The 15,917-nt window shown below is 39.4% G+C and overlaps 1 protein-coding gene across 1 annotated transcript in view; it reads right to left on the bottom strand.

The window, feature by feature from the left end:
• Ranbp9 (RAN binding protein 9) overlaps positions 1-15,917 on the bottom strand; it is an 80,020-nt gene that overhangs the window by 63,053 nt on the left and 1,050 nt on the right.

The following is a 15,917-nucleotide window of genomic DNA, read 5'->3' on the forward strand; positions in this document are numbered from 1 at the left end:
CCAGAGGCCAGAAGAGTATCGGATCCCTCAGAACTAGAAGGACAGGCTCTTGTGAGGTTGCCATGTGGGTGCTGGGAACTGAACCCAAATCATCTGAAAGAACTACCAAGTCATCTTTCCAGTCCCCAGATTACAGTATTTTAGGTAGTTATTCTGGATGGGAATCACATAATAAAAGAATCTTAAATTTATCAGATCTCAATCTTCATTTAATTTGTAACAATCCTATATTCTTCTGCAAAACAGACCACTTTTAAACTGGAGATATTTATATGATGGAATAATTTTATATAAACTATATTAATAGGTAGATCTCGCAAAGAACTTATAGTCCTATTATTTGATATGTTCTTATCATCGTTTCTGAAAAAAACACCAACTCACAATTCTCATTCAAGAATAGTCTATTGATAAGTACAGTTCTGTATTTTTTCCTTTTTTAAGAAATGCAATAACACAATGCTATTGTTAACATACTGGACCGTCTGTTGAGCGATGGCTTTAAACTTTCTACACTTGCCATTCCTCTACTCTAATCCCACAGGTCTCCATCACTCACAATCACCTTATCAATTCTTAACTCCTTCCTCAAAATTTAAATATCCTGAAAGCTACTCTGTGAACAAAATGAAAAGATAAAAAAATCAGCTCAGCAGTGAAGAGCACATGCTTGTCCTTGGAGGACACATGGACTCACATGCAGACACCTACATACAGACACATACATATACACCTAACTAAAAAACGAAAACAAAAAACTACAAGAAAATAGACAGAAGCTGGCAACAGTCCATCCATCAGAAATCTCAGAATGTGAGTCAAACCTCCTCCACCCTCAGAAGGACTGCTTGAGAAACAGTCTCGATTACTACTCAAGTGTTCTAGGTAGGCACGTGTCACTCAGTACAAAACTGTCATTTACCATCCTTCACACACAGTAGAGTTTTCCATCTCAAAGTCACCATGGCTGCTCTACAATGAAGCACTGCTTTCAAGTAAAAAACTCTATCGTATGACATACAATACACACAAATGAGGTATGTATCTCAGCATTCGGTTTACCAAATTACTAACATACACCTTATTTACAAAGTTATGTTGACAATTGCAGTGCCAACTTAGTACATGTTCACTGGCCCAAAAGAATGAATCGAAAGGACTCCTTTTTTCCCCTGGTGGTGATAGTGGTGGTGGCAGCAGGGATCAAAGCTGGGCCTCTCCTTTTCCCTTCTATTATCATGAAAACAAATTTTCTTATTACTGAATGTTTGTATGATAGACATTAAGTGGGGAGTATGTATGTGCACAACACTCGGGAGTCAGTTCTTTCCTTCCACTGTGGCTCCTAAGGACTGAACCCAGCTTATCAGACTTACACTTATTTCACCAGACCACCATGAAACTTCTGATAAAGGCAACAGACTCAGCCCCATGACCACTGAGAGCTAACAAGTTAGCTAGGAAGACAAAAATGGAAGCAGCAAAATGCAGCCTCTTCCTCCACAGCCCAACAATTTTATCTTAACATCTGTACGCTGAGCAGCAAGAAAAAAAGTGCAAAATGTGAGAAACAGTTGCATGTTTATGTGTGTAGATGGTGTCCATGTGTGAGACAAGTGATCTCATAGTAGCCAGAGATCACCTCAATCAGGATACAATGGTAGGCCAGGGATATGTCAATCTCTGCATCCCTGGGGCTGAGATTACAAGTGTATGCCACCACCCACACAGCTGGTTTTTGAAAATGTGGGTCCTGAGGATCAAACTCAAGACCTCATGCTTGTGTAGTATGTGTTTTACCAACTGAGCTATCTCTCCAGCCCCAATATGTTAACTACTTAATAAACAGACATTTATTGAATTGTGGTAACAGTGAACTAACTAGCTTCTCAGTAAAATTTATTTAAATAATTAGGTTACCTGATAATACAAAACTCATGCGAACTGAATGCACATTTAAAAATTAGACAGTCATAGTTAGGTCTTTTTTCTGTGAGCTAGCTATTGGCCAGGGAGGTCTATATAGCCCCTATAACAATACAGGCTATTTGCCCTTGCTTTTAGTTGCCCACCAGAACTAGATGGCTAAGATCCTATTACCAAAGACAAGCTTTGGTTACAGTACATAACATACAGTTAAATAGTGCCAAAAGGTGCTACATGGGCTGCTGGAGAAGTCATGAGCAGTCTTAGTCAACTGTGGACACTATATACTATACACTACTGACCTACCAGTAAAGTTCTGCCTACTGGCACAATAAATACTAGAGGCATGATCAACCACTTTTTGCTTCAATTCGGGGTCAGTTCACATCTAGTTCTATAAACTTGACCAAAAGCCCATAGCTGAGGTCACAGGCTTTAGTGAAGAAGCTACTACTATTGTTTTGCTAAATGGTCCATGGTGTGCCTGGCTTCTAAACATTTATGTCTAGCCCATAAACTAGTGCTGCTGTCAGCTTTGGTCAAAGAGCTTCTTTCCACAGTGGGTGGCAGTCACTGGTCCAAGTGTGGAGAATAAATGACCACAGAATACTCAATCTTAAATGAGCATCTACAGTACGCTCTCCAAGACTCAGGGGACATCGCAAAAGAGATATGGAGAAAATGTTCAGAGCTAGAGGATGGAGTGGAGTGTTGTGGAATGCTGTCTTCCAAACATGGCACAGACAACACTTGCATTCTCAGCTGACAAGATTATCTGCACAAGCTTGGATCTGTCAACAATGTGAAGGACCAACAGGTTATTAGGTGAGAGAGAAAGACACTTTCTTCAGTGGTGTAGCTACTAAGAAGTTGTTCTTGTTCCTGTAAATAACCCATCATCCAAGCTCTGTAAGCAACTCTAATGAAACTCACTGTGTTAAATACACACACACACACACACACACACACACAAACACGCATGCATGGTGGTGATAAAAGGAAGATTAGTTGGATAAAGAGGGTGTTAGTGGGAGTATGAAGACTCTGACTGAAATTCTAAATCAATTATCTTATTATTGGGTTTTTTTATATATAAATAGTAAATTTTGGCAGTGACTTAAGCTTATTTTAATTTACCAAAAAGTTTATACTAACAATGAATAATAAAATTTCTGGTGGGAGCCACAGCTTCTAGGAGTAATTTCAAGATAGATTTAAGAAATAATCCAGTACTATAGAAAAAGCACTGTTTTGAGTCAATTGTTTTTAGTAACTCATTCAATATTCAAAACAATCCAAAGAAGGAAATACTAGGTAGCCTCATTTCACAACTAAGGACACAAAGTGAAATAAACCATGTCTATTTCAGAACCCTGCTGGTTACTGAGAATTCCAAGCCAGGATATGTGTGTGTGTGTGTGTGTGTGTGTGTGGGTTTGTCTGTGTGTTGCAATTTAAATTCAAGAAGCTTGATCAAGCAAGAGCTCTGACCCCACATGAAAGATTTAGGACACTGAGAATTCTGGGAATCACTCCACATTTATCCTTATCTATTCTTCCTACATCAAGGCAGACTAAAAAGAGAACCAATATTGAAAGGTACACAACTTCTAGCAGTGATAGGAGCATTTGTATGCAATTTTCTCATTCAACATTTGTAACAGGTATTTTCTAACTTTTTTTAAATTAAACTTTTATAGAGATATGATTTGTTCCAAATTGGTAGATTTACAGTAAATCCATGCAGATTAAAATCTCATATATGTTCTCATTATTTAAAATATCCATAAGTTCTTCACAATCTTAAATCTTTAAATAGCCTTTGCTTATTATGCTTTTCTAAAACACTATAGAAAAGTTCTGTAAATGTGAAAATTAAAAGCATTTGTATTAAACTTAAAAGTTCCAGGGGTTTGGGAGTATAGTTCAGAGGTGGAGCATTTGCTTAGGCCAGTGGTTCTCAGCCTTCCTAGTGCTGTGACCCTTTAATACAGCTCCTCATGTTGGGGTGACCCACAATCACAAAATTATTTCATTGTTACTTCATAACTGTAATTTGGCTACAGTTATGAATCATAATGTAAATATCTGATACACAAGCTATCTGATGTGCAAGCCCTGTGAAAGGGTCAATCAAAAAGGGGTTGAAAGCCACTGCCCTAGGCAATCCCCAGTTCCACTAAACAAAATGCGGGAGGTGTTGGGGTGTCTCAGCTTATAGAGCACATGCCTAGCATACTCAAGGCCCTAGGATCAATTGCCAGCACAGAAAATAAAGAGATAAACAAAGAAAGCATAAATAATTTTTTTAAAAGTACCATCTCTTAGACAAGGCTGGTAATATCATATGCATAGCGCCTACCTCTAGCTATGCTCATCAAATGTAACATTATTTTAAAGTCTATAGTTTTAAGAAAGAAAAGAGATGGGTGGAGCCAAGTCCAGTAGTAGTACAAGTTTATCATTCCACTGAAGCAGGAGGATTTCTATTCAGTGTCTGCTCAGGCTAGAAAATGAATTCCAAGTCAACCTGGTCTACCTGGTGAGATCCTAGCTCAAAACAAAATGTAAAAGGAGGCTGGGAAGACAGCGGCAGAGTGCCTGCCTAACAAAGGCAAGAGGTCCTAAATTCAATCCCTGCTGGGGGATGAGATCGAGATGAGGACCACAGGCATCCCTCACTCTTTCTAAGAGTACAGATTCATGAGTCTCACTTTAAAAGATTTCTTTCAGTCTTCTTAAAAAATGTTTAGGGCGGATCTCTGTGAGTTCGAGACCAGCCTGGTCTACAAGAGCTAGTTCCAGGACAGGCTCCAAAGCCACAGAGAAACCCTGTCTCGAAAAACCAAAAAAAAAAAAAGTGTTTAGGGACACGCATGTCATGTATATGGGTACAGAAGAGTCACAGGGCATCTACGGAGGATCAGAGAACAACTTTGCAGAGTATGTTCTTTCCTTCCACTTTTGAGTAGGTTCCAGGGATCACGTTATGTGGGATGCCCCTCTGTATGCTATGATTATGTTTTATTACCATTAATAAAGAAACTGCTTTAGCCTGTGGCAAGGGAGAATATAGCTAGGCAGGAAATCCAAGCAAAGATAAAGGGAAAAAGAAGGCAGAGTAAGAGAGACACAGGTAGCCACCGGAGAAGCAAGATGTGAGGTAACAAGTCACGAGCCTCTTGGTAAAATATGGAATAATAGTAATGGGTTAAGTCATAAGAGCTAGTTAATAATAAGCTTGAGCTAATAGGTCAAACAGTTTGTAATTAATATTAAGCCTCAGAGTGATTATTCAGGAACTGGTGGGTAGGAGAGAAACCTCCAGTTACAATCACACTCAGGTCTTCAGGCTTCTTGGCTCAAGTGCTTTTATCTACTGAGCCTTTGTGCTGATCCCCCAAACTTTAAAACTGGGTTGGTTTTTTGGGGGGGTGGTGTGTGTGTGTGTGTGTGTGTGTGAGAGAGAGAGAGAGAGAGAGAGAGAGAGAGAGGGAGGGAGGGGGGGGGGGAGGGAGAGAGAGAGAGAGGGAGGGAGGAAGAGAGAGAGGGAGGGAGAGAGGGAGAGAAATTTTCTCACTATGTAGCTCCGGCTATCTGTCTTGAACCTCACTATGTTGACACAAACTCAGAGATCTGCCTGCCTCTGCCTCAAGTGCTGGGATTAAAGATATGTCAAAATACCCTGCTAAGTTTAAATCTTTGTAAGTTCAAAATCCTCAATGTCAATGAGACATTTATAGCTCTAGAAGAAAATTAATATATTACTTAGAAGTTTTAAAGTCAACAAGATTAGCTCTTGTTAGATTGTATCCTAATAATCTGATGATTCCATTTAACTGAAATGGAAAGTTGAATAAAGCCACACCCATCTACTCTCCAACAAGCAGCCAGCCAACTAATACCTTTCTGGAAATAGTAGTCCCTTAAGAGATACTACTGAAAAACTCCCTGAAAGCCTCCCCCTTAGCCTAGAAGACACACTTGCTACAAATCTTATTAGCCGGTCATCAGGATGCATCATAACCTCTTTTACTGCTCAGCCTTGTTAGCCCTGTTCTAGTCACACAGCTAGTTTATCTGGGCACTAACTGCAAGGGAACGCTGTCTTCTCTTAGGTTGTTCAGTTCTTCCTTACTCTTTAGATATGAGCTCTATCTTTTCTGCCTCAAACACTAGCTAACTTCTCTGACTTGGTCTAACCTCGTTTTTACACACACTCCCAATAGCACGCCTCTCTCCTATATGATGCTAACATATTAGCACTTATCTGTGATTATCATGGACTTCCTACTCCAACTTAAAGTACTCTTTCCTGGACCCACATTCTAGACTCTGGCACCTACAACTATTCCACCTCAGAAATACTAAATTCTAACCAGTACTGTTCTGCTACAACAAAATACATTCCTTAAATACAAATTGGCTCACTTGCATTTAAATATGGGAATGGTGCTAGCATAATAAAAACACCACTTGGTCTATAGCACAGTTTTTTTTCAATACCCTGATAAATTTTAAAAGTTTAGCAATATGCAAAGGCCCTGAGTAGAAAGAGCTAAGATTCCTACAGAAGTATGTACAGTGCACAAAACCATCAGGGCAACAATGTAAGGCCATTAAGGTTTCCTCTGTGAGTGCAGACTCATGCATCTCACTTCCAGCACACATGTATAACAGCATGAGAAGATAACAGTATGACAATTAGCATGAGAAAATTAGACCACAGTCACACAGGATGTGACTTATCAGCTAGAGTTCAGTATACAGTTTACTTTGCCTTTACTTAGTCTTCATTAGTTTGCAAAGTTACCGAGGTCAACACTTTCCCCTCTTCCCTGAGGTTATTTCAAACATGTGGTACCCAGTTATGATTATTTTATCAAGGTGGGTGTGGTGGTAAACATCTATAATCCAGCACTTGGAAGGTAAAAACAGAAAATCAGGAGTTCAAAGTTGTTTTCAACTACACAAAGTGAGCTCAAGGCCAGCCTGGGCTACTACATGAGACCCTATCACAGTGGTTCTCCACCTTTCTAATGTTGCAACCCTTTTTAACACAGTTTCCTCATGCTGTGGTGACCCCCAAGCATAAAATTAATTTTCATTGTTACTTCATAACTGCAATTATGCTACTGTTAAGAATCATAATGCAAATATCTGATATGCAAGACATCTGATATGTGACCCCGAAAGGGTTGTTTGACCCCAGGGGTCATGACCCATGGGTTGAGAATCATTCCCCTATGAAAAAGAACAGCAGAGAGGTGAGTGAAAAGGAAGAAGGGAGGGGGAGGAAATGAGAGAGGGTGGACAGGACCTAGACTACTTTGTCAAGCTGGGCCCAGTGGTGCTGGCCTGTCACCCAGCTAAACAGAGTTCTGAAGGAGGCGGCTTGGGAATCAACAACTACTCACCAGAATGAACTGAGATTCTACTTTAAAAAAATGAATCACATTCTGCATTCTACACTGGGATTTTACCTGTCTCCTAAATGACTTTTTAACTTGAGTTTACTATAGTTCTTGGTATTACAAAGTTCTATGATTTGCCTAAGACCATGTATCCACAACTATATATAACACACAAGGTATTTTCATTGTCCTAAAAATACCCTCCATGCTTTATCTATTTGATCTCATTCCTTGGACAATCAGTCTTTTTTAACTGTCTCTACAGTTTTGCCCTTTCTACTTAGACCTTTTTTTTGTTCATTTGTTTTTTGTTGTTTTTTTTTTTTTTCGAGATAGGGTTTCTCTGTGTATCTCTGGCTGTCCTCAAACTCACAGAGATCCACCTGCCTCTGCCTCCCTAAGTGCTGGAATTAAAGGCATGCACCACCACTACCCGGCCTACTTAGACCTTTAAAACAGGTTGCTTTCACTTAGGAATATGTAGATCAAACTCATGCATGTCTATATGGACTGACAGCACATTTCATTAGTGACTGATAACATCCCATGACAAACTTCTTACGTGTCTTGATTCTGTCACCATTACTTTAAGATATTTTGGTTGCTATCAGTTTTAAAGACCATGAATAAATTTGCTGCAAATATTTAAAGGCAGGGCAGGGGGTAAGTTCAGTGTAGTCTTGCCTATCATGCTCAATTTGGAGGGAGGGAATTAGTTCACATGCAAGTTTCAAGTTTCAGATGAGTTGAGTAAACATATGGTAAAAATATATTTGGTTCTGTCAGAAACTGCCAAACCATTTCCAAAGTAGCTGTATCATTTTGTATTCGCCCACTAACAATAACTTGGGTTTCTGTTATTAGGCGTCCTCACCAACAACCGGCACACTGTCAGGCTTTTTTTTTTAAGAGGCTTTTCATTTCAATTAAACAGGTGTCAAGCACTTACACCTTGAAGAATGAAGTCCAAGACCCAGGATCTAAGCCTGCAGAGTCAGTCCCATGCTACAGTGGCACAAATGTTGGTGGGGACTGAACCAGGTTTGTAGATCACTGGAGTGTGACAGCCGCAGCTCTGCACTCTTCTGGCTCTTACCAAAGCTCACACTCTTAAGTGACTATGCCAACCCCAAACAGCCGGGATCCTGTTATTTCTAAGCACAGTTGAGTGGAAAATAGGGTTTTCTCAGCAATGCATTTGTGGCACTGAAGCAGAAAAGCCTATTGTCTTCTTACACAACACACTTTCTGAAGATGTCACTTCTAAACTTTATCTAATTCTCTGAATCTTTCCTTGGGGTTTTTCTTTCCTTTCCTTCCTCTTCTTCCAGGACAAGCTTACATGGGAATCTCTTCAAAGGCTTCAAAAGCCCTGGATTTCCATCCTAAGACTATCCTTCCACCACACCAACCAGGAAAGCTACAGCCATGGCCTTTTATGGGTCTCCCAGTGCACCTTCCCTGCTACCACCGAGCAGTCAGCCTCTGCTGAAAAGTCTAACAAGGTGGCAAACGAACACTGCTGCAAACTCAGAATGCCACCTGGCCTTTCCCAGGGCTGCTAGCGACATGTTCAGAAATCTCCCTCCAGTCAACCTGTTCCAATTACTCCAAAAGGCTCATCTACATCTTCTTCATTCACGGCAGAGTAAGTTCAGGGAACCTATTTTGTGAAGAAAATGGGAGGCCATTAGATGTGGTAATAATCAGCTCTCCTTCTGCTATTCCAAAGTCCACACCAATTTAAGAATGCCACTACTACTGGGGGAACAGAAGGTTTTCTCCTCTCCAGGACCAGTCAACCACCTAGGCTTTGCACGCTCCTCCCAGCCTTGATCCCAACAGTCTGCAAGCTAAATACCTTCAGCTATTTTCTTTTTAATTTCACCTCAACCTTTAAGAGCACACTATCCCTAAAATGTATACTTTTCTCACAAAGTTCTGTGCCTCTGTGTTAAAAACCATTGTCATTATTGTATTAAGGCTGGTGAATAATTTTTTTATTTCAAAGTAATAAAAAAGGCCTTGCAGCTATCAATTTTATTTATTAAATTTTTATAATTATTGAGACACCAAACCTTGAATTAAAATCATAGTCTCATGCTTCAGCTTTACCCACAAACTAAATGAAGACTGACTTGGAAATGATAAAACTGTTCCAAACAGTACTTTCAGATTTTAACAAGTCTTGATTATGTGGGATTTTCATCTATCAGAATCTAGCCATCAGCTAAAATGGAACCAATTACCAGTTATTAAAAACAGACAGCACTCAGGAGGCAGAGGCAGGCAGATCTCTGTGAGTTTGAGGCCAAACTAATCTACAAGAGCTAGTTCCAGGACAGACTCCAAAGCTACAGGGTTTAAAAAACAAAATAATAATAATAATAAACAAACAAACAAAAAACAGATTTTTCCCTTTAACTTTCTCAAGTGTGTTCTATATGCCGTATCCTCTCTACTCGGACCCTTCCACACTTATTGTTTCAATCCCTGCCACCTGGGTTTTGTTCTTATCATGAAACCCAAAACGCTCTCTCAAAGGCTACAATGATCTTATTCCAAATTCAGTAATAAACTGTCCAGGCCTATTCCATACACACTACACTATACACACACTAGGGCCTTTTCCACCTTTCTCATTTCCCCTGCTCAGCTCCTGTGATACTACTCTCCTTCCACTCAGGTTCCTGGAAACGGTTTCTTCCTGCCCCCCCCCCCCCCCCCCCGCCTTTTAATGATGCAGTACATGTTCTGCCTCTGCCATGGCTTTCTACTCCTGACACTCAACACTTTCAGTTTCAACTACCACCTCAAGATGAGTCCTTAAACAGTCCTAACAGAGAGCCTCTCTCTTTCCAAGCTTCAGGTGACTTACGTACCCTTTCTTGAAGACAGGACTCAGACTATGCTGTTGCTACTTCAGCTTGCATTTTATAATTATTCCCAATCCAAACTAACTCAACACAGCTGTGAGGGGTTTGAGTGGACCTGTCCTTCACAGGCACATATGTTTGAAATTGGTTCCCAACTGTTAGAGCAATCTGGGAAAGCTGTGGAACCTTTAAGAGGTGGCATCCACTGAGCTGGAAAAAGTGAGTAGCTGGGGGCAGAACAGAGGCCATCGCCAGCTCTCCTTCAGTCTAACTGCAGTCTATTTCCTGATCCATACTAATGTAAGCAAATAGCCTTCCACACCTGGTCTTCCCCACTGTAGAGGACTGCCTTCCCTCTCGAGTGATCAGAGTAAGTCAATCCTACCCCATGGGACTTCTGCCAGTTATTTTGTCACAGTGATGAGAAAGGTAACTAATCTAACATCACCAGCACCCCATCTGAAGACTACCAGCTCACATAGCAACAGCCCATGAAAAGCTCTATCCAATAAACTAAGAATTAGCTCAGCAGACACCATAGGACCCCAGGACTTCAAATGGGGAAGGAAAGATAAGCTGTCCATGGGGGAGATCCAAAATCTGCAACTGTAGTTAGGTCTCAACTACAGTGGATTTCCACTGCTGAGATCACTAAAAAGACCCTTGAGTCTGCTCCTCTTTAGGGCTTTTTCCCCTTTTCAGCATCTCCTGGTTTCCATTAAGATCTCAGATTAAAGTTCCCACTTCTGGGACCTAGCATGGTGGCATACACCTTTAATCCCAGTATTCAGAAGGATGAGAGGCAGGTGGATCTCTGTGAGTTCCAGGCCAGCCTGGTCTACATAAAGTTCCTGTTTCAGAAACAAACAAAATGCTCCCATTTTCACCTACTCCAAAGATATTGTGATATAGCACTAACATCTTCCAACCTATCTGACTCAAGATTGACTTTAAGATCTCAGCAGAACTGGAAAAAAATGAGAGCAAGGGCTTAGGCCTTGGTTTCTACATTATCCTTGATTTCTCCAATCTCTATTACCTTTAAACTCTCACTATATATATACATATATATGTATACATATATATGTGTATACATATGTGTGTGTGTATATATATATATAAATATATATATATATATATATTGGTCTTCTCTGCCCCTTCCACTGATCAAGACATTAAAGCAACAATTTCCTAAAGAAACTGAATTTTTTTTTTGGTCTTAATACATTTGGATCTATATTTCAATCAGTTGTGAGGTCTGACAAAATAACAATGTGATCCAGGCACTTTCTATTTAAAAATCTGATGATTCTCCAGCTCCCACAGAATAAGGTCTCTAAGCCTTTGCTCTCATCTTTTAAGTTTTACCACTGAGCTTTTAACTTCTCGAAGAAACTACTCATGACTGAATCTCGAATTCAGTGGTTTTTCAACCTCAGAGGTTCGAATGACCCTTTCACAGGGGTCTTGTCAGAGATCCTGCGTATCAGATATTTACATTATGATTCTTAACAGTAACACAATTACAGTTATGAAGTAGCAATGAAATAAGTTTATGCTTGATGGACCCCCCCCCCCCACAACATGAAGACTCGTATTGAAGGGTCACAGCATTAGGAAGGTTGAGAATCACTACACCCCTTCCCTGGGTCAGCCTAAGTTAGATGCTCCTGTCTTCCACAGTATCCTCTAACATTTCTTTACTACTCCATTTTATGTTCTTTCTGTGAAGTCAAAGACAGTATTTTAGTCATCTTTAAGCCCAGAAACCAGTGCCAAGTAAACATGAAGAAATGAAATGAAAGCTTAAATAAAGAATGAATGAGTAAACAAGGTATGCACACAAACCACAATTTTCTGTTCCATGGCAACTGCTCAATTATCATTACTGCTATCTAGTTTTTTTCTGAGTATAATTATTAAATTTAACCAAAGCCAATTTATCAAAACCTTAGCAAAGAGATTCCCAGGTAATATTCAGTTCACTTTTAATTCTTTGATTCTTTGTTTTAATGCAAGATCTTGCTATGAAGGTTGGGTTGGCATAGAACTCCTACCTCTTTCTCTCACACATTCTGAGATTACAAGAGTTTACCACCACGCCCAGTAAAACTCCTTGATTTAAGGTCTCTTAGATCACCCTGTGAGAGTGACAGTTGTCTTCCTCAATCACTTTTTGCTCTCATTTGATGATCTCTCACTGATCCTGGGACTGACTGTTCTCTGATTAACAAGTCCCCAAGATTCACCTGTGTCCATATTCGCCCCTACACACACCCCAGGAGTTTCAGGCACACAATGACACGTCCTGCTTTCTCGGGAGTGGTGGGGATCCGAACTCTGGTCCTCATGCTTATATAGCAAGCACTTTACCATCTTCTCAGCACCCCTATAATCCTTAGTAGGCCTTTGTCCTAGTAAGCAAACATTTGTTAAAATATTTGTTCAGACTTAAGGAAAACAAGGTCAGCAAGATGGCTCAGTGAATAGGAGTGCCGCTCACAATCTAAATTCAATCCCTCAGCTCCCACAAGATAGAAAGAGAGCAAACTTTGGAGGTTGTCCTCAGACCTTCACAAGTACATGTCCACAACACACAATCACACACAAGCCTGCATGCACACACATAAATAAAAAGTATTAAGAAAAAATACAAAAATTATGAGCAATTATATAAAAATTAGTAACTTCAGGGACTTGGTTCGGCAATTCAAGAGAACTTAATGCTTTCCTAGGACCCAAGTTTGGTTCCTAGCACCCACACCAGGTGGCTCACAACTACCAGTAACTCACTCCAACTCCAGGGGATCCAATGCCCTCCTCTGGACACCAAGGCACATGCATTCAGGCATACATACCTCCCTACCCCCACACCCTACACTCATAAACAGTATCTCCTTAGAGATTTGAAAGCTGCTTCAATTAAAAGGTACAATTCACTATTCCATCACTTCCTCAAATTCAAGTTTCAGTTCTCTGGCATCTGTATGAAGCATTTTAAGTTAGGAGTACCAAGGAATCCCAACTTTTCTGAAGCATTATTACATTTCAGTTACCTTTTCCCCTAAAGGAAGTACCTTTGAGCACAACTGTCTTTTAGAAATGTGAAATTATGCTCACACAAATAGACTGAAGTAGGAAGAATAAAACAAAGATCACAAAATTTGGAGTCAGCAAAAACTTTTAAATTTTCTTTAAATTTTTAAAAACTTATTTAACTTTATATGTAAAAGTGTTTTGCCTGCATGCATGTATGTGTTCCTGATGCCCAAAAAGGTAAGAAGAGGGCATCAGATTCCTTGAAACTGTAGTTATTTATGGATGGTTATGAGCCACCATGTGGGTGCTAGGAATTGAATCCAAGTCCTCTGCAAGCTCAACAAGTGCTTTTAACAGCTGAGCCATCTCTTCAGCCCCAGAAAATTAATTTTTAATCCTGACTTGTGACTGAAAAAAAAAAATCGAACCTCCAAGTGCTCCCACTTTCCAGATCTACTTGTCTCTGTAAAGCATCTTAATAGTGATAGCACACATGCTAACTGAACCCAATTTTCATTAAATGTTGCTTTAATAATCATTAAAATAAAGTTATAATTACATCTAAACCTGTCACCTTAAAAATCAGTCAATATCAGCAAGTTTTGAAATAAGAGGATCTTCTCGATAACAAATGTGTGATTGTTAAGTAAAAAGCCTCAAAAAATTTCATAGAAAGCCAGCAAGGTGGTTCAGTGGGTAAAGACTCCTGCCAACAAGTCTGATGACGGGAACCTAGGACTCACATGGTGGAAATAAAGAACCTACTCCTAAAACTTGTCCTCTGAGCGCCACACATGCACCATGGAGCACCCAAGTACCCCACCCACCCACCCACCCACACACACACACACACAAAGAAAAAACATACACTATTCTACACACACGGTGACTCTTCTGCAACTCAATTCATTTTATCTAGGTATCTGTCATTATTGACATGGAATCTTTAGGTCACTAAAGAAACTATTTCCATAATCAGCAATTCCGACTTAGAAAACATTTGTTCTGAGAAAAAGAAATCAAGATCATCATTTTTGGAAAATAAGTATGATTAATCTTTTAAAATTCTGTAATACAGAAAAATGCCAATAGAATAACAATTTTGTGTTTAAAAAAATCAAGGCAGTACAAGGATACATTACATAAAACATCTATTCTTATTTGTGACTTTTAAGTTTTATTATTCACTACCTACAACACTTCCTTTTGGTACTGAGTCAAAGTTGCCCAGAACACTTGGTTTCCTCTCAAAAGACACATAGGAAAAATAGTAACAACAGAAAACACACAGACTTTAAAATAATAAGACTAGATGAAAGTTTAGAAAAGAGACACTGTCTTTGTAACATGGGGAAATGAGAAACAAAGAGGAGATAAAAACAGGGAGAAAATATGACAACAACAAATCTGCTCTTCCAGAATGAATGGTTTATGTTTATAAAACAGAGATGTTTCCAGAAAGTGAATCTCCGTGTTACACAACAGAAAGTAATAAAAAGGCCAACAGGAAAAAATAATTGCAACAACAGTACCATAATAGTCAAACCCCAACCACATAAACACACACTTGTCTCTGGCCCAGATGATTAATTTTACATAAAAGAAATATAACTAATCAAGGAATGTTATAATGTTAAATAAAGCCATAATCGTGAGTCTTAAGCTATCATGGAAATTTCCTTAAGGACTATGTAGCTCAACTCCCACATCACTCAGAAGAAACTGAGGCTCTCTTTTAACATACCTAATATTACCAGTGCCTGCCAGGACTCAGGAAACCTATGATTCTTTGTTCACTAATCTCCCCTACATACAGTCTCTGCTTTTAAAAGCTTTTTATTGACCATAAACCACAAATTTAAAATGATAAAGTTTTGTCAAATCTAACAAAAGCATTCTGGCAGCCCAAACAGAAGTAAACACTTCGTAACATAGCACTCACTGTTCACACAAATTTAAAAACAAATTAAGTAATAATTCAGGAAGAAATCAACAAAATGTCCTAACTAAAAGGGGGAAAATAAAACCTTCAGTATTTTGAAATTTTCAACCACTTAGATCAAGGAACATAACATTCGAAATAGTAAGCACTTTTTTGGACCTATGGCAAAAATAAAAAGGAATGTTCAACAAGGCCTATCTTTGTGTAGTCTTTACAGCCAAATCATTCAGCAGATTTCTGCTGCCATACTCCTTTCCAATTAAATAGTAGCAGATTTATTAAGATTCTTATCAAACCCCAGTTCTGAATTCTTCCCGAATCTTATCGCAAGGTTGTTTATATCCTTTTACATGCTTGTCACTAAGATCCGAAGACCCTTCCTTTAGAGCCAATCAAAAAGAACCTGCTCGGAATGTAAAAGCTCCAGCTTTTAAGGTTTAGGGCCTGAAACACAGAATGTGCTTCCAAACTGACACCACTGCATTTATTTTTACCCCTTCCACGCAAGTAAACTTGACACATGCCATCAATCTGAGCTACAATTCAAAAAAACCCCTACTGCCATTTACAATTTCCTATACAACCGATTTGCTTGAAGCTTTGTTTTAACCAAGGAAAAGTGGAAACGGGAGGGAGCAGAAGCCTAAGGTGCTTAGGTTGCTAACTGCAGGTGCAAAATAGGAGCCAATTTTCTTCAGAATGTTAAATAACATGTTTGAA

This window comes from Arvicola amphibius, chromosome 6, assembly GCF_903992535.2.
Source record: "Arvicola amphibius chromosome 6, mArvAmp1.2, whole genome shotgun sequence".
NCBI lineage: Eukaryota > Metazoa > Chordata > Mammalia > Rodentia > Cricetidae > Arvicola > Arvicola amphibius.